Source organism: Artemia franciscana, chromosome 21 (assembly GCF_032884065.1).
Source record: "Artemia franciscana chromosome 21, ASM3288406v1, whole genome shotgun sequence".
Lineage (NCBI taxonomy): Eukaryota > Metazoa > Arthropoda > Branchiopoda > Anostraca > Artemiidae > Artemia > Artemia franciscana.
The window spans coordinates 1218213-1245831 of NC_088883.1; the positions used below are offsets into that span (position 1 = coordinate 1218213).

A 27619-nucleotide genomic window follows, 5' to 3' on the forward strand; every position below is an offset into this window, starting at 1 on the left:
AAGCACAAATCCTATCAGATGATGAATTTACACTTTAAAATCTTTAGATGTATAAGAGATTCTTATTTTAAAACTTTCTAAAGTGAACAAATGAGGGATTTGGTTCTGAGTTCTGTAAGGGGGAGGGGAGCTGATGGTCCATATGTCACATATCCCCTATCCCGCTGTAGATTGACGCCCTCGTCAATCAGAACATTCCCTTTCCTTAAATTTTACCTTTCTTAAAATTTCTTATTGTCAAAATATTTTTATTTTAATTCTTTCACCTCAAAAATGATTATTTAAAGAAAATGTATATATTCCTACACCTTGTATTGAACCTACAGCTTACAATTGAACTTAATTAATACATCACTTGACATGAACAAGGTTTACATGTGAATACCTGATTCCAATTGTTTGTCTTTTATTCGAATTTTTTTGTATTGTATTTAGTATCCAATTGATCCCAGGTATTCTAACATTAAGGCATAGAAATACATGAAATTTATATGATAAAGATTAAACTGACACACTTACTTCAAATTTCACTATAATAATGGCATGTTCTTGTATTGTTTTTCACTTATTGTTAGATTTAAATTTATTTTGATTTCAAATTTCACTTTAATGTTGGCATTTTCTTGTATTGTTCATCACCTATTGTTAGAATGTTAGTTTTACGCATAATCACAATTTTTCTATTTTTGCCCATTTCACTAATTGAACTGATGTCAAAGGATAATGAGCTTTCCATATTTTACTGTGAGTAGCGCTCTTATTGTTAGAGATATAAAAAATACCTTAAATATGGTGATTATAATATTATACCGCGAATTTGGTGAGAATAATCCGTATTGGCTTTCCACGTACTTTAATCTTTGGTTTTCGGTCGTGAACAACGGTATATGTAGATCTAAAGCTTCTTTTATTTTTGCTAACTGCATAGTACCCTTAATCTTCTCTCTCTTGGGCCATATTGATATTTTTGGTTCTTCGTTGTTCATGTTTGGTATTGTATAAAACAAGTTTATTCCTTGGAAGTTTATTATTTTTGGGCTCATAACATTTGTGCTAGTTGTGATTAAAGGTGTTTGTACAGTTGTTTCCTTTGTCACGAGTCTGCAACCTTGTTTTATTGTAATCGTTCCAACGTCCTGTAACAGTATTTCAGTTCGATAACTGGGGTCAATCTTTTCTGTATTGTTGTAGCAGGATAGAGTTCCTACTGTCTTTTTAGGTACTGTAAATAACCATAAGTCATTTCGCAAATTAATGAAGATTTCTCTTTTTGTGCTTCCTACTAAAGCATCACATGAGTTGGGAATATCTTGTTGTTGTGATTCTCTTAGGAAGAGATCTAGTATGCATGATCCTATTTTTACATTATATATAGGTAGCGTTAGTTGGCAGACTAAACTTTTAACTGAGACGCATTCTTTCAAATCCTGGGTATTAGCTAGTGCATATTTTCTTCTGTCTTGACCAATCAACATATATTCTGCTTCAGGCATAATGCTCATGAAGGAATTGGTTCCTTTAATATTAATGGGAAAATCAGATATTTGTATAGATCATATATAGACTGTTGATTAATTAGTGGGATTGTAAATACTGCAAAAAGTTGTTCATTAATTTCGGTTATATGTACTTTTAGTTTAGAATAATATAAGAATAGGTTAGCAACTTCTGGTTCTACTGGGAAATGGAGGCCAAATGTTAAGTGTGTTTTTATTTTGTTTAGGATGGTTTTTAGGTCAGAGGGGTCTACTAAGTCGTAGGAAAGGGATCCTCCTGCTAATTCAAATAACACGAACTCAAATTTACTGACATCTGTTGCTAAATTTAATAATGACATTATAATAATGTCAAGTGAAACTGTTGCTAAACTAGAATCAGAAATTACTCTGTCGACCTCATTTTTTAAATAATTCATTGTGTTGACTGTTCTTGAGTTTTTTTTTATATGGTCTCAATTTTATCGTTTTGATAGTTGGCTATACTCGCTTATATTTTTTGTATATGTAGCGTCGTATTCAAGGCAGTATTTAATTTTTTAACATTATCTCTTAATATATTTAAATTCTCTTCAGTAGAAAAGCCGAATAAACGAGAAGCAAGTTCCCCAATTATTGGGATTAGGCTAGTTGATGTTTTATATTTAGTTTTATGGAAAAATACTTAAAATATTCGTGTCGTACTTTGTTTCAGTTTCTGTATTTCTTCCTTAAAAAGTTCAAATAATACTTCCAACCTTTGTCTGTATAATATCAGGAAGGCTTGGTGAGTGGGCATTTTATAAGCATTTTCTATAGTTAATTCTGGGAGGAGTTCCAACTCATTTGCTGTTGGCTCATCAGCCATTGCCAGTCGTGCACAAGTTTTTTTTACCGTCTATAGTCCAACATTCTCTCCAGTGATTTTCATCTTGGCATTTTTGTCTCCATCCATACATTGTGTTCTACCATAATCGACGTCAAAAAAAGGAATTTGCCATCTAACTTGTCTTCTTCCTTTTTTCATAGAAGTCCATACCCAACTAGTGGACCTGTATGGTTGTCTCACTGTTATCAAGATTTTGTCGTTGTTATTTGGTATTAATATGTTAGGGATATTTTCCGTTGTAATATCTGTTATTGAGGGGTTTAATTCCATTGGTTGCGGGTAAATAGTCGTGGTTATAGTTGTGGGGAATGTTTTTCCAATTTCCGTTCCTGTGGTATATTCGGTTTCGGATGTAGTTTCTTCATTCTGAGTATTGGATTCCCAGAAGGTAGTAGTCTCATATTTTTTAGATGCACATTTTGAGGTTTCTTCTACTCTGTTAGTGGTCGTCTCTATATTATTATTGTCTGTAATACAATTTCTTGCAATATGGCCTAACCGGTTACAGGTGTAGCACCTTAGTGGTTCATTATTGGTTTGTGCCCTCAATTGATTATTGGGGGCAAAACGTACTTGTCTTGGAGGTGTGGTGGTTCGAATTTGATTTCGAATGGGTCTTGGCGATGATTCTCGGGAGAAAAATCGCGGAGAGGAATCTCTTGATTTTATAGGGGTTTTATTTTCTACTGCGTTTATTGATAGTTTTTGATGCTGTAGGACTATTGAATCAATTTCTACGGCTCTCTCCACTTCTTGAACTGCTAGTTCTAAGTTATCAATATTTTTAGCTATCAATAGGCGGTATAATTTTGGTTTGAGTCCCTGTTTAAATGCATTAAGTATTATTTTTTCATATAATTCCCCTTCTCCTGGACCGTGTCGCGCTTCTGTTGCGATTCTGATTTTGTGTAAATACTCTCTTGCGTTTTGAGTCTTTTTAAATGTTACTAGGCTATGTTTCAGTTTATTCAATGAACTTGTGTCAATGAATCTTTTTTGGAAAGCCTGTTGCAATAATTCTATCGAGTTAATTGTTGAGGTGGCTTCTGTGCCTATTGTGTTTTCAATTTGTTTTAAAAACGTTAGCGCCTGTCCTTTTAGTCTTAAAAGCAGCATGCTTTTTAATACTTTTGTCAATTTTTTCATTTCTGCGAATTGTCCTAAATGGATGTTGAATTGGTCAACGTCGGTGTCTCCTTCATACTCTGGTAATTATTTTGCAATTTCTACCGAAGTTGCAATAATTTGTTGCGCTTTTAATAGTTTATCTTGTTCCTGGTCCATATTTGTTATTTTAGTTCAGTTTTTCTTTAAAGGATTGTCGAAGGTATGCGGAATATAAATTTTTTTTTTCAAATTTTATTGGTATTTCATTTTAACTATTAAAGATTCTAACTATTTTTAGATGGGATATCCACGTAAAAAAATACATATAAGTAGAAATAAAATTATACTGCACTTAAAATAATGTAAAAATATACTGCACTTAAAAATCAAAAAATAATTTGTAAATAATCATATTTGTCTATGGTAGCAGGCAGTCATATTGTCTGGCATATACAGTTCCTTTAATGTCTTTATTGATTTAATGACATCATTTTCATTATGAAAAGTTATACACAAGGGAATGCTTATAATAATATTTACATAAATCTTTTTAACGTAGATGGTTTTGCATATTAAGGAAGCAGCAGAACCTTCTCAGTACCTAGAAGTTCTCTCTTGATGGTCTTATAAGCTGGTTTTGTTACCTTGGTAAAGACCTGATGCACTGGAAGTGCCAATGAAACATCTTCAGTAGATTTTTAACGGGAAAATCTTTCATGTTTGCAAGCGATAAATTACTATATGATTCCAATGAGAAATGGACACAAGTCTTTTTCAACCGACAGGTTTTCTGCTCCACCTAGAGTACTTGAAATCATAAAAGATAGCAAAGGATTCGGTTTTGTTGTTGCAGGAGATAAACCAGTTTTCATACAGTCAGTTCGTGAAGGTGGCGCGGCAGAAAGAGCTGGGCTTATGAAAAATGATGTCATTATTAAGGTCAACGGCGTTAATGTGACTGATTTCAACCATGCTGAAGTTGTAAATCTGATAAAGGCTGCTGGACCGTTTGTTACTTTAACGCTGATTGGTCAAAATTACAGTAGTAGTTTCAACGGTTATTCACCTTCTTCGCCAACAAGCATGCCTTTAAGCCCTGTTAACTTAACGCCGTCAATTCAAGGACCTGATATACCCAAAGATAGGCTCATTAGCTTGCCGAAACCGGTCGATAATGAGCAGCAGCAGGCTCTCGATATGAGCGCAGTGCGGACTCTTCAGACTATGTATGAGCGAGAAGAAGAAGCCAGACGTCGTTTGAGAGCTCAACAAGAACGTCATCCTAATCCAAGGACTGCCGTAGAATTGGCACAATCTGAAGAAATTCTCAAGGCACTGCGGCGAAAAATCAGTGCAATCAGCGGGACTTGGGATTGGATGCCCTCGGGTGTGCCTTCATCTGTGCTTAATGTGACTGCTCGCTCACCACTGCGAAACACTCCTTAGCTAATTTTGGATCAAGGAAGACGGATATGGGCTCCCTGGAATCAGAAGAAGAGTCTCCGCCTCCTCTGCCTGTAAGAGTCACATCACGCATGTCTAATCCTATGGCTTCGCCTGTTTTGTCTCCCGTAAACTCTGAGAGGAGGTTTGGTTCTCCTGACATAGCGCCACCTCTTCCTCCCAGAAATAATGTAATGATGCGATCGCATGAAGATGGCGTGGGGACTCAGCATCAGCGGAAAAAATCAAGTCCTTTTCCTTATCGTGGACCCGAGGTTATTCCTGATCTTCGGCGTATGAGTACAGTGGACTCTGGTGACCTAGAAACACACAAGGCTCAGTGGACAACAAGCCCAGTGCCTGTTAGCCCAGCCGGGTCTCCTCCTCCTTCTTATTCCATTGACCAGCCTGATGTTGGAGGTAGAAGATCACATGGGGTTACCTTTTCCAGTGAAGCAGGTGTAGAAACTCAGTGGCAGATTCCATCCATGGAAGATGAGGATTGGTCAGATCACGAATCGAGTGCAATCGAAGATCATGGCCCTTATATGAAGATATCAACTTTATTAGAAGCAAAGCCTTATCTTGCTGTGTTTATCAATTATTTACTCTGCAACTACGATCCCTCTAATTTGTTTTTCCTGCTCATAACGGACCATTACAAAGAAGGGACATCCACCAAAGATATGTGTCAATGGGCTTTTGAAATAAATACAACAATCCTTGTGTCTAACGCTCCATTGAAAGTGCAATCCGTCGATGAACAAATTTTACGTGAAATTGATGATGTTTTAACTAATTTTGCATCGAAGGAAGAGCGGTTGCGAACAGTTTTTTTCAAAGCCCGGAAGAGAGCATCTGTTGCTGTGAAGATGGAGTTGGATGATTTTCGAAACAAAAGACAAGCTGGACTTGCCGGACTCTTTGGTCCTTCAGACGATGATTTGAAAGGGGCCAACGTTGACATGAATAAAGAAATTAAAGTTATAGAAACGTTGCTTTTACCCAAACTGCAAGAATACTCGGAAGAAATAGATGGATGTTTGGACGATAGATCCCTAGCTTGTGCATCAGCCTTAGCTACAGTACTGTCGAAAGTGTTCAATTTGAAAAGTCAAGCTGCCGTATGTCTACTGGAAAAGTGTCCGACTTTTGTAACCAGAGAGAAAAGTTTGAAGACAAACCAACTTTTGAATAAAACGAAAAAGAGTGTAAGCGTCCGAGGTCATGATTTTGCACTCCTGAACTATATGTCGATTGTTGAGTGCATTGAGTGTGGTAATATTCCATGGGGTGTCTCTCCCCAAGGGTACCAGTGCAAAAATTGTAAAATTAACTTCCATAAGTTGTGTCTTCGACAATTTGAATCTGGAGGTGCAGTTGAACCATGTGTTGGTGCCCCACCATTAAAGAAGCAAGCACCCTTCAAATGGGTGCCACATATACGAAAAACAACTATTGCATCCAACAGTTTGAGCAGTGAATCATTTACGTCTCCCACTAACGAAGATGTCCAGGCTATTGGCGAACTATCCGGATCGGTTCAACCCAGTTCCCTAATCAATGGAAAGTCAGAGCAAAGCAAGTTGAAACGGGATGGTTCGTTTAAAGACTCTGAAAGACCCGAAGTCCTGTCGTCGTCTCTTGCTCCACTCCCTGAAAATCAAGATGAACTGTCATTGAAGCTTCCGAAAAGCGATTCAAGGCGACAGAGAAGTGGTGTTGGTCGGTCAAACAGCTTACGAGAGCCAACAAGAAAAGCTGCAATATCAAGAGAACACAGAAAACGTTCTGACCCTAACCTTCCCCCCTCAAGTAACCATGAAGAGATGACCAGTCCAGTTGTATTCGCCCATTCGGGAAGCTCATCTAATTCCAGTCTGTCGACAAGTAGCCTCGAAAGTCCTGGACCAAATGATAGTAGAATATCGAATTCCGTCCAATCTGACTCATCTTCTAGTGTTGTTCCATGGGGAGATGATAGTGACCTTGAAGCTGATACAGAAACTCCTGACTGGACGAAAATGGTTGAATCAGATATTTTAAGAAAACTCAGTCACAAAGAAAAACAAAGACAAGAAGTTATCAATGAACTGTTTCATACTGAAAGAAGCCATGTTCGGTGTTTGAAAGTTCTCGACCGAGTGTTCTGCCGTCCCTTAACTGAGTCCAATTTGATTCCTGACATCTTGAATTTGCTATTTGCCAATTTGAATGAAATGATTGAGATCCATGCCCGGTTCAACACATTTATGAAACATAAACGAAAATCCAAAGGTGTTATTGACAGCGTTGGTGATATTCTCTTGTGCATGTTTGATGGGCAAGAGGGCGAAAGATTGCAAAGGGTGGCCAGTCAATTTTGTCAGCATCAATCCTTCGCTCTTGAAGCCCTTAAAAAGCGACGCAAAAAGGAAACTAAACTTTATAAATTCCTTTATGATGCTGAAATGAATCCGGTCTGTTGAAGATTGCAACTTAAGGATCTCTTACCCACTGGAATGCAACGACTCACTAAATACCCCCTTCTTTTGGAGTCACTTTTACGATATACCCCTGTAAAACACGCAGATCATCAACCAATTAAAATCGCACTCGAAAAATCACGTGCACTTCTCAAAGTGGTCAATGCATCTATTCATGAAGCGGAGAATCAGCATCGATTAGCAGAACTGCAGAAAAGGTTACATAAGTCGTCTGGCGACAAATCGGATTACAAACTAAGGAACTTCGACCTTACTCGGCGGAGGCTGGTTCATGAAGGTCCGCTCACCTGGCGGTGCAAAAAAAGACGTCCGATTGACCTTCATGTCCTCGTCCTTGAAGATTCTATTGTTCTACTACAGAAAAATGATAAAAAATACGTTCTAAAGTACCATACTGTAACTAGCACCAGTGGAAGTGAACCGGCTCGATGTAGTCCTATAATTAAATACACATCGATTTTGCTGAAGCCAGATGCAAGAGATAGTATGGCATTTTTTCTAATTGACCAGCCGACGTCAAGCCCTCAGATGTATGAAATGGTTTCTTCCTCTACCTCTGAACGCAAAGCATGGTTGAAACATATCACAGAAGCAACGGAGAGTTACATGAATCGAGAAGTTCGAAAGAGGCTAGAGTCAACTGTCACTTTGATAAACCTCCCGGCTCAAACCTTATCGTCCAGCTTGTTTTCCGAACAAGATAGATCAAATAGTGATGAATCAAATGAAGTACCTGTAGAAAAAACATCCGCTAATTCCATTGTTGGCCTAAATATTGTATCCCATGATTCCTTGAGTACAAGTGACATTAAGCCAGAATCTGAACAACAGATGTCCACTGACTCGGCTGTTGTCTTATTATCACCAGAACCTCTGACACCGAGTGGAGAAGACTTTTCATCATCAGTAAGTCGCTCAGCTTCCACTGTGAGTGCGAGTCAGAATCCGTCAAGAAGACGATTTCAGAGGGTAGAAATTCTTCAAATTGCTGAAGGGACGCCTCTTATTCAGCCCACCGAGGTGAAGGTTTCTCAGGGAGACATGCACACAGCTGAGCCCGTCTTAACTCCTTTGGAAAAACTTCGACGAAAAGATCAGTTAATACGAGCGGCCCTAGTGGAAAAACAGAGACTAGTAGCGGAGGTATTGCACGTCTCGCCTGATGAGCTAGACTCACTCTTTCAACTGGATTCGACTCCCTTAAAGGGAGTCGAATCCAGTCGTTGCTGCCATTATGCAAGCGAGCAAACTAGCCACAGTGCTCAACGACTCACTCCGAATCACAGAAGAAGAAGTGATTGCAGCATCTAGTGAGCCAACAAGCAGTCGTGAGCCTGTCTTAATTCGCCCTCTAATCGAACATGTTCATCCGACAAGGGAATGTGACCCGATTTCTCGGCATGAGTCTTTCCATCTACGTGAGTCGCACAAACCTGTCAGTCAACGAACATTGAGGAAAATTATGAAGTTGCCTAGCTTAACGTCCTATAGGCTCGTCCCCATTGTGACGTCTTTAAATTCACAGCTGACACAATTGATAGCTGTTATTAATGAAAAAGACGTTGAATTAGAGAAAATGAAGAAAGAGATGCAACGTCTGCGAGAACAGCTGTCGCTAAAGGACCTCAAAGATACTGCTGAAACATGTCTGCCATCTCTTGTCTGTGAAAGTTTGGAAGAGGAAAGTGATATTGAAGAAGAAATTTCTACTCCACAAAAAGGTGATGAATCTGATGATGTCGGGGTTGAGCTTGTAGAGCTGCTTGAGAGTGAGATACCTTCTGATCCTTGTATAGAGAGGCTCAAATCTGAATCACCTCCAAGGTCAAGGCCTCTGTCTGTTGTGTCTCTTGAATCAGTAGGAGATTGCATTTATGTGGCAATTCGAGAGTCTGCTTATATAGACAGACCTGTCATTGATCAACCATCCGCTGAAGTAACCACAGCTACTGCAACTGTAACCACGGATTTGATTGACAAAAATGCAGCCAGCCAAAATCTGGAAACGCCTTGTACTGATCTAGAACTATCGAAAGTGGTATCAGTCGTAGAAGAAGAGATTGTTGATAAACCTCTTGTTGATGGAGATGAAGCGAAGCCATCTAAAAATGTACCCGTTATTGAAACTATAAAACAAGAAAGTAATAATGGCAGTGAAGTAAATGCGACTTTAAGCAGTGAAGAAAGCCTGTTGTTACCTGAAGATGATGTTCCAGATAAAGAAGTTGTTAAAGATGAGCCACCGATAGCAGAAGTCGTCAAAGATGACCTATCGGCAGCAGAAGTTGCCAAAGATGACTCTTCAGTGGCACAAGTTGTCAAAAGTGATATAGCGGTAGCACAAGTGTCGCTAAACAAATCACCTGTCTTGTCAGTGATAAATGAATCGAGTAGCTCCAACAGCTCTGATACTCCACTGTTAATCGAGGATTTTGGAACGGCTTCAGACAGTCAAGAAAAAGCTGTGGAAGCTGTGGAGGCCGTCAACAATTCTGTCGCTAAAACCACGAAGGATCCAATAATGCTTGAAACAGGGTTGCCAACAGCAAGTGAAGCATAGTGAAGTGGATACACAAGAAAATGGTGCTAATTCTTTAGTATACATTGAGTTTGTTCTTTGCCAGGACTGACCTGTATTCCATTTGTAATTTTTTTTTTCAAGATGTTTTGTACGAGGTTTGACAAATGTGGTCAAACATTGGAAAAAGAATAGTGATTTAATCAATGCTATATATAAGTAGTTTTATATATAGCCAATTGCGTATAGAAATTGTGTTCACAGACTTTTTACTTAGTTATGGTTTTAGTTAGATTTCACTGCATTTAAGGTTTTACCAGGCTGTCCAATAGGAATATTTGTGCTCTATCATAATTGCGGTTTCTGTGACTTTTTTTTTGAAATTATTGTATTATTTGCTTTTATCCTACAGGTCGCACCACTGTTACGGGGGGGGGGTCATATAAAGTTAAGTTAATTGGATGTGCAAATTGGAACATGGGAGCAGGGTAGTTAAGGGACATAGACTGAGAGGGTTCTATTGACAAATCTCTATAACCATGGAGACAGAATCATTATCGAGACGTTCAGGACTCCCGAGTTGTGCAGATTCCTTTGGGAAAGATCCAACAAACAATAGGAACTGTACCTGATACCTTGACTCATACACGGAGACAATTATTGACAATAACTTTATTTTCTTACTTCATACACAACTTCAGATAAAATGACTTCAATATGAGTTAGCAAATCTGTCTTGATCGGCTGTCTCAGTGTAAAAGTGTAAGCTGTTAAAAGAAAGAGAAATATTTGAGGCTCAAGATTTCTATTTCAGTATAGTCCTTCTATTGTCCATAGGTATAGAATGCTGTGTGTAGGTATGTGCTATGTTCTAGAAAACATGTATATTAAATCTCAATAAATATTATCTTATCATAAGATTGTATTAATCCAACAAAAAACAAAACATTAAACGTCAAATACCCCTCCCCATTTCTCTATGGCGGGTAAGGCAAGGAGAAAAAAAAGGACAAAGTGTTACGGGGGGGGGGGTTCTTATAAAGTTAAGTTAATTGGATGTGCAAATTGGAACATGGGAGCAGGGTAGTTAAGGGACAAAGACTGAGAGGGTTCTATTGACAAATCTCTATAACCATGGAGACAGAATCATTATCGAGATGTTCAGGTCTCCCGAGTTGTGGAGATTCCTTTGGGAACGATCCAACAGACAATAGGAACTGTGCCTGATACCTTGACTCATACACGAAGACAATTATTGACAATAACTTTATTTTCTTACTTCATACACAACTTCAGATAAAATGACTTCAATATGAGTTAGCAGTATATTGCGCATCAAAGAAAGAGCTTTTCTGAATACTCTCCTGGCTTTTTGGTCTACCTTATATATCCAGAATCAACTCGGATTTCTAAATTAAGTACTGGGTAGACTAACCTCTGAAATGTTGCAATACAACTGTTATTTTAATTATCCAACATATGACCTAACCTCCTTGCAAAAGATTTATTACAACGAGGATTTTCACCTCTAGTTTGTTGACCAGACCAGAAATAGAAATCTGGTTTCATATTAGCTTTAGTCAAAAGTTACATTTTTGAATCCAATTTTGATAGTTTAAAAAGTATCATTTTTTTTGCTTGCTGTAAAACTTGTGCCAAAGGTAAAAAGTATCATTTTTTGCTTGCTGTAAAACTTGTGCCAAAAAGCACAAATCCTATGAGATGGTGAATTTACACTTTAAAATCTTTAGATGTATAAGAGATTCTTATTTTAAAACTTTCTAAAGTGAACAAATGAGGGATTCGGTTCTGAGTTCTGTAAGGGGGAAGGGAGCTGATGGTCCATATGTCACAAATCCCCTATCCCGCTGTAGATTGACGCCCTCGTCAATCAGAACATTCCCTTTCCTTAAATTTTACCTTTCTTAAAATTTCTTATTGTCAAAATATTATTATTTTAATTCTTTCACCTCAAAAATGATTATTTAAAGAAAATGTATATATTCCTACACCTTGTATTGAACCTACAGCTTACAATTGAACTTAATTAATACATCACTTGACATAAACAAGGTTTACATGTGAATACCTGATTCCAATTGTTTGTCTTTATTCGAATTTTTTTGTATTGTATTTAGTATCCAATTGATCCCAGGTATTCTAACATTAAGGCATAGAAATACATAAAATTTATATGATAAAGATTACACTGACACACTTACTTCAAATTTCACTATAATAATGGCATGTTCTTGTATTGTTCTTCACTTATTGTTAGATTTAAATTTATTTTGATTTCAAATTTCACTTTAATGTTGGCATTTTCTTGTATTGTTCATCACCTATTTTTAGAATGTTAGTTTTACGCATAATCACAATTTTTCTATTTTTGCCCATTTCACTAATTGAACTGATGTCAAAGGATAATGAGCTTTCCATATTTTACTGTGAGTAGCGGTCTTATTGTTAGAGATATAAAAAATACCTTAAATATGGTGATTATAATATTATACCGCGAATTTGGTGAGAATAATCCGTATTGGCTTTCCACGTACTTTAATCTTTGGTCTTCGGTCGTGAACAACGGTATCTGTAGATCTAATGCTTCTTTTATTTTTGCTAACTGCATAGTACCCTTAATCTTCTCTCACTTGGGCCATATTGATATTTTTGGTTCTTCGTTGTTCATGTTTGGTATTGTATAAAACAAGTTTATTCCTTGGAAGTTTATTATTTTTGGGCTCATAACATTTGTGCTAGTTGTGATTAAAGGTGTTTGTACAGTTGTTTCCTTTGTCACGAGTCTGCAACCTTGTTTTATTGTAATCGTTCCAACGTCCTGTAACAGTATTTCAGTTCAATAACTGGGGTCAATCTTTTCTGTATTGTTGTAGCAGGATAGAGTTCCTACTGTCTTTTTAGGTACTGTAAATAACCATAAGTCATTTCGCAAATTAATAAAGATTTCTCTTTTTGTGCTTCCTACTAAAGCATCACATGAGTTGGGAATATCTTGTTGTTGTGATTCTCTTAGGAAGAGATCTAGTATGCATGATCCTATTTTTACATTATATATAGGTAGCGTTAGTTGGCAGACTAAACTTTTAAATGAGACACATTCTTTCAAATCCTGGGTATTAGCTAGTGCATATTTTCTTCTGTCTTGACCAATCAGCATATATTCTGCTTCAGGCATAATGCTCATGAAGGAATTGGTTCCTTTAATATTAATGGGAAAAGTAGATATTTGTATAGATCATATATAGACTGTTGATTAATTAGTGGGATTGTAACTACTGCAAAAAGTTGTTCATTAATTTCGGTTATATGTACTTTTAGTTTAGTATAATATAAGAATAGGTTAGCAAGTTCTGTTTCTACTGGTAAATGGAGGCCAAATGTTAAGTGTGTTTTTATTTTATTTAGGATGGTGTTTAGGTCTGAAGGGTATACTAAGTCGTAGGAAAGGGATCCTCTTGTTAATTCAAATAACACGAACTCAAATTTACTGACATCTGTGGCTAAATTCAATAGTGACATTATAATAATGTCAAGTGAAACTGTTGCTAAACTAGAATCAGAAATTACTCTGTCGACCTCATTTTTTAAATAATTCATTGTGTTGACTGTTCTTGAGTTTTTTTATATGGTCTCAATTTTATCTTTTTGATAGTTGGCTATACTCGCTTATATTTTTTGTACATGTAGCGTCGTATTCAAGGCAGTATTTAATTTTTTAACATTATCTCTTAATATATTTAAATCCTCTTCAGTAGAAAAGCCGAATAAACGAGAAGCAAGTTCCCCAATTATTGGGATTAGGCTGGTTGATGTTTTATATTTAGTTTTATGGAAAAATACTTAAAATATTCGTGTCGTACTTTGTTTCAGTTTCTGTATTTCTGCCTTAAAAAGTTCAAATAATGCTTCCAACCTTTGTCTGTATAATATCAGGAAGGCTTGGTGAGTGGGCATTTTATAAGCATTTTCTATAGTTAATTCTGGGAGGAGTTCCAACTCATTTGCTGTTGGCTCATCAGCCATTGCCAGTCGTGCACAAGTTTTTTTTACCGTCTATAGTCCAACATTCTCTCCAGCGATTTTCATCTTGGCATTTTTGTCTCCATCCATACATTGTGTTCTACCATAATCGACGTCAAAAAAGGAATTTGCCATCTAACTTGTCTTCTTCCTTTTTTCATAGAAGTCCATACCCAACTAGTGGACCTGTATGGTTGTCTCACTGTTATCAAGATTTTGTCGTTGTTATTTGGTATTAATATGTTAGGGATATTTTCCGTTGTAATATCTGTTATTGAGGGGTTTAATTCCATTGATTGCGGGTAAATAGTTGTAATTATAGTTGTGGGGAATGTTTTTCCAATTTCCGTTCCTGTGGTATATTCGGTTTCGGATGTAGTTTCTTCGTTCTGGGTATTGGACTCCCAGAAAGTAGTAGTTTCATATTTTTTAGATGCATATTTTGAGGTTTCTTCTACTCTGTTAGTGGTCGTCTCTATATTATTATTGTCTGTAATACAATTTCTTGCAATATGGCCTAACCGGTTACAGGTGTAGCACCTTAGTGGTTCATTATTGGTTTGTGCCCTCAATTGATTATTGGGGGCAAAACGTACTTGTCTTGGAGGTGTGGTGGTTCGAATTTGATTTCGAATGGGTCTTGGCGATGATTCTCGCGAGAAAAATCGCGGAGAGGAATCTCTTGATTTTATAGGGGTTTTATTTTCTACTGCGTTTATTGATAGTTTTTGATGCTGTAGGACTATTGAATCAATTTCTACGGCTCTCTCCACTTCTTGAACTGCTAGTTTCTAAGTTATCAATATTTTTAGCTATCAATAGGCGGTATAATTTTGGTTTGAGTCCCTGTTTAAATGCATTAAGTATTATTTTTTCATATAATTCCCCTTCTCCTGGACCGTGTCGCGCTTCTGTTGCGATTCTGATTTTGTGTAAATACTCTCTTGCGTTTTGAGTCTTTTCAAATGTTACTAGGCCATGTTTCAGTTTATTCAATGAACTTGTGTCAATGAATCTTTTTTCGAAAGCCTGTTGCAATAATTCTATCGAGTTAATTGTTGAGGTGGCTTCTGTGCCTATTGTGTTTTCAATTTGTTTTAAAAACGTTAGCGCCTGTCCTTTTAGTCTTAAAAGCAGCATGCTTTTTAATACTTTTGTCAATTTTTTCATTTCTGCGAATTGTCCTAAATGGATGTTGAATTGGTCAACGTCGGTGTCTCCTTCATATTCTGGTAATTATTTTGCAATTTCTACCGAAGTTGCAATAATTTGTTGCGCTTTTAATAGTTTATCTTGTTCCTGGTCCATATTTGTTATTTTAGTTCAGTTTTTCTTTAAAGGATTGTCGAAGGTATGCGGAATATAAATTTTTTTTTTCAAATTTTATTGGTATTTCATTTTAACTATTAAAGATTCTAACTATTTTTAGATGGGATACCCACGTAAAAAAATACATATAAGTAGAAATAAAATTATACTGCACTTAAAATAATGTAAAAATATACTGCACTTAAAAATCAAAAAATAATTTGTAAATAATCATATTTGTCTATGGTAGCAGGCAGTCATATTGTCTGGCATATACAGTTCCTTTAATGTCTTTATTGATTTAATGACATCATTTTCATTATGAAAAGTTATACACAAGGGAATGCTTATAATAATATTTACATAAATCTTTTTAACGTAGATGGTTTTGCATATTAAGGAAGCAGCAGAACCCTCTCAGTACCTAGAAGTTCTCTCTTGATGGTCTTATAAGCTGGTTTTGTTACCTTGGTAAAGACCTGATGCACTGGAAGTGCCAATGAAATATCTTCAGTAGATTTTTAACGGGAAAATCTTTCATGTTTGCAAGCGATAAATTACTATATGATTCCAATGAGAAATGGACACAAGTTTTTTTCAACCGACAGGTTTTCTTCTCCACCTAGAGTACTTGAAATCATAAAAGATAGCAAAGGATTCGGTTTTGTTGTTGCAGGAGATAAACCAGTTTTCATACAGTCAGTTCGTGAAGGTGGCGCGGCAGAAAGAGCTGGGCTTATGAAAAATGATGTCATTATTAAGGTCAACGGCGTTAATGTGACTGATTTCAACCATGCTGAAGTTGTAAATCTGATAAAGGCTGCTGGACCGTTTGTTACTTTAACGCTGATTGGTCAAAATTACAGTAGTAGTTTCAACGGTTATTCACCTTCTTCGCCAACAAGCATGCCTTTAAGCCCTGTTAACTTAACGCCGTCAATTCAAGGACCTGATATACCCAAAGATAGGCTCATTAGCTTGCCGAAACCGGTCGATAATGAGCAGCAGCGGGCTCTCGATATGAGCGCAGTGCGGACTCTTCAGACTATGTATGAGCGAGAAGAAGAAGCCAGAAATTGTTTGAGAGCTCAACAAGAACGTCATCCTAATCCAAGGACTGCCGTAGAATTGGCACAATCTGAAGAAATTCTCAAGGCACTGCGGCGAAAAATCAGTGCAATCAGCGGGACTTGGGATTGGATGCCCTCGGGTGTGCCTTCATCTGTGCTTAATGTGACTGCTCGCTCACCACCTGCGAAACACTCCTTAGCTAATTTTGGATCAAGGAAGACGGATATGGGCTCCCTGGAATCAGAAGAAGAGTCTCCGCCTCCTCTGCCTGTAAGAGTCACATCACGCATGTCTAATCCTATGGCATCGCCTGTTTTGTCTCCCGTAAACTCTGAGAGGAGGTTTGGCTCTCCTGACATAGCGCCACCTCTTCCTCCCAGAAATAATGTAATGATGCGATCGCATGAAGATGGCGTGGGGACTCAGCATCAGCGGAAAAAATCAAGTCCTTTTCCTTATCGTGGACCCGAGGTTATTCCTGATCTTCGGCGTATGAGTACAGTGGACTCTGGTGACCTAGAAACACACAAGGCTCAGTGGACAACAAGCCCAGTGCCTGTTAGCCCAGCCGGGTCTCCTCCTCCTTCTTATTCCATTGACCAGCCTGATGTTGGAGGTAGAAGATCACATGGGGTTACCTTTTCCAGTGAAGCAGGTGTAGAAACTCAGTGGCAGATTCCATCCATGGAAGATGAGGATTGGTCAGATCACGAATCGAGTGCAATCGAAGATGATGGCCCTTATATGAAGATATCAACTTTATTAGAAGCAAAGCCTTATCTTGCTGTGTTTATCAATTATTTACTCTGCAACTACGATCCCTCTAATTTGTTTTTCCTGCTCATAACGGACCATTACAAAGAAGGGACATCCACCAAAGATATGTGTCAATGGGCTTTTGAAATAAATACAACATTCCTTGTGCCTAACGCTCCATTGAAAGTGCAATCCGTCGATGAACAAATTTTACGTGAAATTGATGATGTTTTAACTAATTTTGCATCGAAGGAAGAGCGGTTGCGAACAGTTTTTTTCAAAGCCCGGAAGAGAGCATCTGTTGCTGTGAAGATGGAGTTGGATGATTTTCGAAACAAAAGACAAGCTGGACTTGCCAGACTCTTTGGTCCTTCAGACGATGATTTGAAAGGGGCCAACGTTGACATGAATAAAGAAATTAAAGTTATAGAAACGTTGCTTTTACCCAAACTGCAAGAATACTCGGAAGAAATAGATGGATGTTTGGACGATAGATCCCTAGCTTGTGCATCAGCCTTAGCTACAGTACTGTCGAAAGTGTTCAATTTGAAAAGTCAAGCTGCCGTATGTCTACTGGAAAAGTGTCCGACTTTTGTAACCAGAGAGAAAATTTGAAGACAAACCAACTTTTGAATAAAACGAAAAAGAGTGTAAGCGTCCGAGGTCATGATTTTGCACTCCTGAACTATATGTCGATTGTTGAGTGCATTGAGTGTGGTAATATTCCATGGGGTGTCTCTCCCCAAGGGTACCAGTGCAAAAATTGTAAAATTAACTTCCATAAGTTGTGTCTTCGACAATTTGAATCTGGAGGTGCAGTTGAACCATGTGTTGGTGCCCCACCATTAAAGAAGCAAGCACCCTTCAAATGGGTGCCACATATACGAAAAACAACTATTGCATCCAACAGTTTGAGCAGTGAATCCTTTAGGTCTCCCACTAACGAAGATGTCCAGGCTATTGGCGAACTATCAGGATCGGTTCAACCCAGTTCCCTAATCAATGGAAAGTCAGAGCAAAGTAAGTTGAAACGGGATGGTTCGTTTAAAGACTCTGAAAGACCCGAAGTCCTGTCGTCGTCTCATGCTCCACTCCCTGAAAATCAAGATGAACTGTCATTGAAGCTTCCGAAAAGCGATTCAAGGCGACAGAGAAGTGGTGTTGGTCGGTCAGACAGCTTACGAGAGCCAACAAGAAAAGCTGCAATATCAAGAGAACACAGAAAACGTTCTGACCCTAACCTTCCCCCCTCAAGTAACCATGAAGAGATGACCAGTCCAGTTGTATTCGCCCATTCGGGAAGCTCATCTAATTCCAGTCTGTCGACAAGTAGCCTCGAAAGTCCTGGACCAATTGATAGTAGAATATCGAATTCCGTCCAATCTGACTCATCTTCTAGTGTTGTTCCATGGGGAGATGATAGTGACCTTGAAGCTGATACAGAAACTCCTGACTGGACGAAAATGGTTGAATCAGATATTTTAAGAAAACTCAGTCACAAAGAAAAACAAAGACAAGAAGTTATCAATGAACTGTTTCATACTGAAAGAAGCCATGTTCGGTGTTTGAAAGTTCTCGACCGAGTGTTCTGCCGTCCCTTAACTGAGTCCAATTTGATTCCTGACATCTTGAATTTGCTATTTGCCAATTTGAATGAAATGATTGAGATCCATGCCCGGTTCAACACATTTATGAAACATAAACGAAAATCCAAAGGTGTTATTGACAGCGTTGGTGATATTCTCTTGTGCATGTTTGATGGGCAAGAGGGCGAAAGATTGCAAAGGGTGGCCAGTCAATTTTGTCAGCATCAATCCTTCGCTCTTGAAGCCCTTAAAAAGCGACGCAAAAAGGAAACTAAACTTGATAAATTCCTTTATGATGCGGAAATGAATCCGGTCTGTCGAAGATTGCAACTTAAGGATCTCTTACCCACTGGAATGCAACGACTCACAAAATACCCCCTTCTTTTGGAGTCACTTTTACGACATACCCCTGTAAAATACGCAGATCATCAACCAATTAAAATCGCACTCGAAAAATCACGTGCACTTCTCAAAGTGGTCAATGCGTCTATTCATGAAGCGGAGAATCAGCATCGATTAGCAGAACTGCAGAAACGGTTACATAAGTCGTCTGGCGACAAATCGGATTACAAACTAAGGAACTTCGACCTTACTCGGCGGAGGCTGGTTCATGAAGGTCCGCTCACCTGGCGGTGCAAAAAAAGACGTCCGATTGACCTTCATGTCCTCGTCCTTGAAGATTCTATTGTTCTACTACAGAAAAATGATAAAAAATACGTTCTAAAGTACCATACTGTAAGTAGCACCAGTGGAAGTGAACCGGCTCGATGTAGTCCTATAATTAAATACACATCGATTTTGCTGAAGCCAGATGCAAGAGATAGTATGGCATTTTTTCTAATTGACCAGCCGACGTCAAGCCCTCAGATGTATGAAATGGTTTCTTCCTCTACCTCTGAACGCAAAGCATGGTTGAAACATATCACAGAAGCAACGGAGAGTTACATGAATCGAGAAGTTCGAAAGAGGCTAGAGTCAACTGTCACTTTGATAAACCTCCCGGCTCAAACCTTATCGTCCAGCTTGTTTTCCGAACAAGATAGATCAAATAGTGATGAATCAAATGAAGTACCTGTAGAAAAAACATCCGCTAATTCCATTGTTGGCCTAAACATTGTATCCCATGATTCATTGAGTACAAGTGACATTAAGCCAGAATCTGAACAACAGATGTCCACTGACTCGGCTGTTGTCTTATTATCACCAGAACCTCTGACACCGAGTGGAGAAGACTTTTCATCATCAGTAAGTCGCTCAGCTTCCACTGTGAGTGCGAGTCAGAATCCGTCAAGAAGACGATTTCAGAGGGTAGAAATTCTTCAAATTGCTGAAGGGACGCCTCTTATTCAGCCCACCGAGGTGAAGGTTTCTCAGGGAGACATGCACACTGCTGAGCCCGTCTTAACTCCTTTGGAAAAACTTCGACGAAAAGATCAGTTAATACGAGCGGCCCTAGTGGAAAAACAGAGACTAGTAGCGGAGGTATTGCACGTCTCGCCTGATGATCTAGACTCACTCTTTCAACTGGATTCGACTCCCTTAAAGGGAGTCGAATCCAGTCGTTGCTGCCATTATGCAAGCGAGCAAACTAGCCACAGTGCTCAACGACTCACTCCGAATCATAGAAGAAGAAGTGATTGCAGCATCTAGTGAGCCAACAAGCAGTCGTGAGCCTGTCTTAATTCGCCCTCTAATCGAACATGTTCATCCGACAAGGGAATGTGACCCGATTTCTCGGCATGAGTCTTTCCATCTACGTGAGTCGCACAAACCTGTCAGTCCACGAACATTGAGGAAAATTATGAAGTTGCCTAGCTTAGCGTCCTATAGGCTCGTCCCCATTGTGACGTCTTTAAATTCACAGCTGACACAATTGATGGCTGTTATTAATGAAAAAGACTTTGAATTAGATAAAATGAAGAAAGAGATGCAACGTCTGTGAGAACAGCTGTCGCTAAAGGACCTCAAAGATACTGCTGAAACATGTCTGCCATCTCTTGTCTGTGAAAGTTTGGAAGAGGAAAGTGATATTGAAGAAGAAATTTCTACTCCACAAAAAGGTGATGAATCTGATGATGTCGAGGTTGAGCTTGTAGAGCTGCTTGAGAGTGAGATACCTTCTGATCCTTGTATAGAGAGGCTCAAATCTGAATCACCTCCAAGGTCAAGGCCTCTGTCTGTTGTGTCTCTTGAATCAGTAGGAGATGGCATTTATGTGGCAATTCGAGAGTCTGCTTATATAGACAGACCTGTCAGTGAACAACCATCCACTGAAGTAACCACAGCTACTGCAACTGTAACCACGGATTTGATTGACAAAAATGCAGCCAGCCAAAATCTGGAAACGCCTTGTACTGATCTAGAACTATCGAAAGTGGTATCAGTCGTAGAAGAAGAGATTGTTGATAAACCTCTTGTTGATGGAGATGAAGCGAAGCCATCTAAAAATGTACCCGTTATTGAAACTATAAAACAAGAAAGTAATAATGGCAGTGAAGTAAATGCGACTTTAAGCAGTGAAGAAAGCCTGTTGTTACCTGAAGATGATGTTCCAGATAAAGAAGTTGTTAAAGATGAGCCACCGATAGCAGAAGTCGTCAAAGATGACCTATCGGCAGCAGAAGTTGCCAAAGATGACTCTTCAGTGGCACAAGTTGTCAAAAGTGATATAGCGGTAGCACAACTGTCGCTAAACAAATCACCTGTCTTGTCAGTGATAAATGAATCGAGTAGCTCCAACAGCTCTGATACTCCACTGTTAATCGAGGATTTTGGAACGGCTTCAGACAGTCAAGAAAAAGCTGTGGAAGCTGTGGAGGCTGTCAACAATTCTGTCGCTAAAACCACGAAGGATCCAATAATGCTTGAAACAGGGTTGCCAACAGCAAGTGAAGCATAGTGAAGTGGATACACAAGAAAATGGTGCTAATTCTTTAGTATACATTGAGTTTGTTCATTGCCAGGACTGACCTGTATTCCATTTGTAATTATTTTTTTTTCAAGATGTTTTGTACGAGGTTTGACAAATGTGGTCAAACATTGGAAAAAGAATAGTGATTTAATCAATGCTATATATAAGTAGTTTTATATATAGCCAATTGCGTATAGAAATTGTGTTCATAGACTTTTTACTTAGTGATGGTTTTAGGTAGATTTCACTGCATTTAAGGTTTTACCAGGCTGTCCAATAGGAATATTTGTGCTCTATCATAATTGCGGTTTCTGTGACTTTTTTTTTAAATTATTGTATTATTTGCTTTTATCCTACAGGTCGCACCACTGTTACGGGGGGGGGGTCATATAAAGTTAAGTTAATTGGATGTGCAAATTGGAACATGGGAGCAGGGTAGTTAAGGGACATAGACTGAGAGGGTTCTATTGACAAATCTCTATAACCATGGAGACAGAATCATTATCGAGACGTTCAGGACTCCCGAGTTGTGCAGATTCCTTTGGGAAAGATCCAACAAACAATAGGAACTGTACCTGATACCTTGACTCATACACGGAGACAATTATTGACAATAACTTTATTTTCTTACTTCATACACAACTTCAGATAAAATGACTTCAATATGAGTTAGCAAATCTGTCTTGATCGGCTGTCTCAGTGTAAAAGTGTAAGCTGTTAAAAGAAAGAGAAATATTTGAGGCTCATGATTTCTATTTCAGTATAGTCCTTCTATTGTCCATAGGTATAGAATGCTGTGTGTAGGTATGTGCTATGTTCTAGAAAACATGTATATTAAATCTCAATAAATATTATCTTATCATAAGATTGTATTAATCCAACAAAAAACAAAACATTAAATGTCAAATACCCCTCCCCATGGCTCTATGGCGGGTAAGGCAAGGAGAAAAAAAGGACAAAGTGTTACGGGGGGGGGTTCTTATAAAGTTAAGTTAATTGGATGTGCAAATTGGAACATGGGAGCAGGGTAGTTAAGGGACAAAGACTGAGAGGGTTCTATTGACAAATCTCTATAACCATGGAGACAGAATCATTATCGAGATGTTCAGGTCTCACGAGTTGTGGAGATTCCTTTGGGAACGATCCAACAGACAATAGAAACTGTACCTGATACCTTGACTCATACACGAAGACAATTATTGACAATAACTTTATTTTCTTACTTCATACACAACTTCAGATAAAATGACTTCAATATGAGTTAGCAGTATATTGCGCATCAAAGAAAGAGCTTTTCTGAATACTCTCCTGGCTTTTTGGTCTACCTTATATATCCAGAATCAACCAGGATTTCTAAATTAAGTACTGGGTAGACTAACCTCTGAAATGTTGCAATACAACTGTTATTTTAATTATCCAACATATGACCTAACCTCCTTGCAAAAGATTTATTACAACGAGGATTTTCACCTCTAGTTTGTTGACCAGACCAGAAATAAAAATCTGGTTTCATATTAGCTTTAATCAAAAGTTACATTTTTGAATCCAATTTTGATAGTTTAAAAAGTATCATTTTTTTTGCTTGCTGTAAAACTTGTGCCAAAGGTAAAAAGTATCATTTTTTGCTTGCTGTAAAACTTGTGCCAAAAAGCACAAATCCTATGAGATGATGAATTTACACTTTAAAATCTTTAGATGTATAAGAGATTCTTATTTTAAAACTTTCTAAAGTGAACAAATGAGGGATTCGGTTCTGAGTTCTGTAAGGGGGAAGGGAGCTGATGGTCCATATGTCACAAATCCCCTATCCCGCTGTAGATTGACGCCCTCGTCAATCAGAACATTCCCTTTCCTTAAATTTTACCTTTCTTAAAATTTCTTATTGTCAAAATATTTTTATTTTAATTCTTTCACCTCAAAAATGATTATTTAAAGAAAATGTATATATTCCTACACCTTGTATTGAACCTACAGCTTACAATTGAACTTAATTAATACATCACTTGACATAAACAAGGTTTACATGTGAATACCTGATTCCAATTGTTTGTCTTTATTCGAATTTTTTTGTATTGTATTTAGTATCCAATTGATCCCAGGTATTCTAACATTTAGGCATAGAAATACATAAAATTTATATGATAAAGATTACACTGACACACTTACTTCAAATTTCACTATAATAATGGCATGTTCTTGTATTGTTCTTCACTTATTGTTAGATTTAAATTTATTTTGATTTCAAATTTCACTTTAATGTTGGCATTTTCTTGTATTGTTCATCACCTATTGTTAGAATGTTAGTTTTACGCATAATCACAATTTTTCTATTTTTGCCCATTTCACTAATTGAACTGATGTCAAAGGATAATGAGCTTTCCATATTTTACTGTGAGTAGCGCTCTTATTGTTAGAGATATAAAAAATACCTTAAATATGGTGATTATAATATTATACCGCAAATTTGGTGAGAATAATCCGTATTGGCTTTCCACGTACTTTAATCTTTGGTCTTCGGTCGTGAACAACGGTATCTGTAGATCTAATGTTTCTTTTATTTTTGCTAACTGCATAGTACCCTTAATCTTCTCTCACTTGGGCCATATTGATATTTTTGGTTCTTCGTTGTTCATGTTTGGTATTGTATAAAACAAGTTTATTCCTTGGAAGTTTATTATTTTTGGGCTCATAACATTTGTGCTAGTTGTGATTAAAGGTGTTTGTACAGTTGTTTCCTTTGTCACGAGTCTGCAACCTTGTTTTATTGTAATCGTTCCAACGTCCTGTAACAGTATTTCAGTTCGATAACTGGGGTCAATCTTTTCTGTATTGTTGTAGCAGGATAGAGTTCCTACTGTCTTTTTAGGTACTGTAAATAACCATAAGTCATTTCGCAAATTAATAAAGATTTCTCTTTTTGTGCTTCCTACTAAAGCATCACATGAGTTGGGAATATCTTGTTGTTGTGATTCTCTTAGGAAGAGATCTAGTATGCATGATCCTATTTTTACATTATATATAGGTAGCGTTAGTTGGCAGACTAAACTTTTAAATGAGACACATTCTTTCAAATCCTGGGTATTAGCTAGTGCATATTTTCTTCTGTCTTGACCAATCAACATATATTCTGCTTCAGGCATAATGCTCATGAAGGAGTTGGTTCCTTTAATATTAATGGGAAAAGTAGATATTTGTATAGATCATATATAGACTGTTGATTAATTAGTGGGATTGTAACTACTGCAAAAAGTTGTTCATTAATTTCGGTTATATGTACTTTTAGTTTAGTATAATATAAGAATAGGTTAGCAAGTTCTGGTTCTACTGGTAAATGGAGGCCAAATGTTAATTGTTTTTTTATTTTGTTTAGGATGGTGTTTAGGTCTGAAGGGTATACTAAGTCGTAGGAAAGGGATCCTCTTGTTAATTCAAATAACACGAACTCAAATTTACTGACATCTGTGGCTAAATTCAATAATGACATTATAATAATGTCAAGTGAAACTGTTGCTAAACTAGAATCAGAAATTACTCTGTCGACCTCATTTTTTAAATAATTCATTGTTTTGACTGTTCTTGAGTTTTTTTTATATGGTCTCAATTTTATCTTTTTGATAGTTGGCTATACTCGCTTATATTTTTTGTACATGTAGCGTCGTATTCAAGGCAGTATTTAATTTTTTAACATTATCTCTTAATATATTTAAATCCTCTTCAGTAGAAAAGCCGAATAAACGAGAAGCAAGTTCCCCAATTATTGGGATTAGGCTAGTTGATGTTTTATATTTAGTTTTATGGAAAAATACTTAAAATATTCGTGTCGTACTTTGTTTCAGTTTCTGTATTTCTGCCTTAAAAAGTTCAAATAATGCTTCCAACCTTTGTCTGTATAATATCAGGAAGGCTTGGTGAGTGGGCATTTTATAAGCATTTTCTATAGTTAATTCTGGGAGGAGTTCCAACTCATTTGCTGTTGGCTCATCAGCCATTGCCAGTCGTGCACAAGTTTTTTTTACCGTCTATAGTCCAACATTCTCTCCAGTGATTTTCATCTTGGCATTTTTGTCTCCATCCATACATTGTGTTCTACCATAATCGACGTCAAAAAAGGAATTTGCCATCTAACTTGTCTTCTTCCTTTTTTCATAGAAGTCCATACCCAACTAGTGGACCTGTATGGTTGTCTCACTGTTATCAAGATTTTGTCGTTGTTATTTGGTATTAATATGTTAGGGATATTTTCCGTTGTAATATCTGTTATTGAGGGGTTTAATTCCATTGGTTGCGGGTAAAAAGTTGTAATTATAGTTGTGGGGAATGTTTTTCCAATTTCCGTTCCTGTGGTATATTCGGTTTCGGATGTAGTTTCTTCGTTCTGGGTATTGGATTCCCAGAAGGTAGTAGTTTCATATTTTTTAGATGCACATTTTGAGGTTTCTTCTACTCTGTTAGTGGTCGTCTCTATATTATTATTGTCTGTAATACAATTTCTTGCAATATGGCCTAACCGGTTACAGGTGTAGCACCTTAGTGGTTCATTATTGGTTTGTGCCCTCAATTGATTATTGGGGGCAAAACGTACTTGTCTTGGAGGTGTGGTGGTTCGAATTTGATTTCGAATGGGTCTTGGCGATGATTCTCGCGAGAAAAATTGCGGAGAGGAATCTCTTGATTTTATAGGGGTTTTATTTTCTACTGCGTTTATTGATAGTTTTTGATGCTTTAGGACTATTGAATCAATTTCTACGGCTCTCTCCACTTCTTGAACTGCTAGTTTCTAAGTTATCAATATTTTTAGCTATCAATAGGCGGTATAATTTTGGTTTGAGTCCCTGTTTAAATGCATTAAGTGTTATTTTTTCATATAATTCCCCTTCTCCTGGACCGTGTCGCGCTTCTGTTGCGATTCTGATTTTGTGTAAATACTCTCTTGCGTTTTGCGTCTTTTCAAATGTTACTAGGCCATGTTTCAGTTTATTCAATGAACTTGTGTCAATGAATCTTTTTTCGAAAGCCTGTTGCAATAATTCTATCGAGTTAATTGTTGAGGTGGCTTCTGTGCCTTTTGTGTTTTCAAATTGTTTTAAAAACGTTAGCGCCTGTCCTTTTAGTCTTAAAAGCAGCATGCTTTTTAATACTTTTGTCAATTTTTTCATTTCTGCGAATTGTCCTAAATGGATGTTGAATTGGTCAACGTCGGTGTCTCCTTCTTACTCTGGTAATTATTTTGCAATTTCTACCGAAGTTGCAATAATTTGTTGCGCTTTTAATAGTTTATCTTGTTCCTGGTCCATATTTGTTATTTTAGTTCAGTTTTTCTTTAAAGGATTGTCGAAGGTATGCGGAATATAAATTTTTTTTTTTCAAATTTTATTGGTATTTCATTTTAACTATTAAAGATTCTAACTATTTTTAGATGGGATATCCACGTAAAAAAATACATATAAGTAGAAATAAAATTATACTGCACTTAAAATAATGTAAAAATTAACTGCACTTAAAAATCAAAAAATAATTTGTAAATAATCATATTTGTCTATGGTAGCAGGCAGTCATATTGTCTGGCATATACAGTTCCTTTAATGTCTTTATTGATTTAATGACATCATTTTCATTATGAAAAGTTATACACAAGGGAATGCTTATAATAATATTTACATAAATCTTTTTAACGTAGATGGTTTTGCATATTAAGGAAGCAGCAGAACCCTCTCAGTACCTAGAAGTTCTCTCTTGATGGTCTTATAAGCTGGTTTTGTTACCTTGGTAAAGACCTGATGCACTGGAAGTGCCAATGAAATATCTTCAGTAGATTTTTAACGGGAAAATCTTTCATGTTTGCAAGCGATAAATTACTATATGATTCCAATGAGAAATGGACACAAGTTTTTTTCAACCGACAGGTTTTCTTCTCCACCTAGAGTACTTGAAATCATAAAAGATAGCAAAGGATTTGGTTTTGTTGTTGCAGGAGGTAAACCAGTTTTCATACAGTCAGTTCGTGAAGGTGGCGCGGCAGAAAGAGCTG

General features: G+C 37.3%; 1 protein-coding gene across 1 annotated transcript in view; it reads right to left on the reverse strand.

Annotated features, from left to right (window-relative positions):
* LOC136040913 (zinc finger protein 271-like) overlaps nucleotides 1–27619 on the reverse strand; it is a 298248-nt gene that overhangs the window by 146146 nt on the left and 124483 nt on the right. The window lies entirely within an intron of this gene.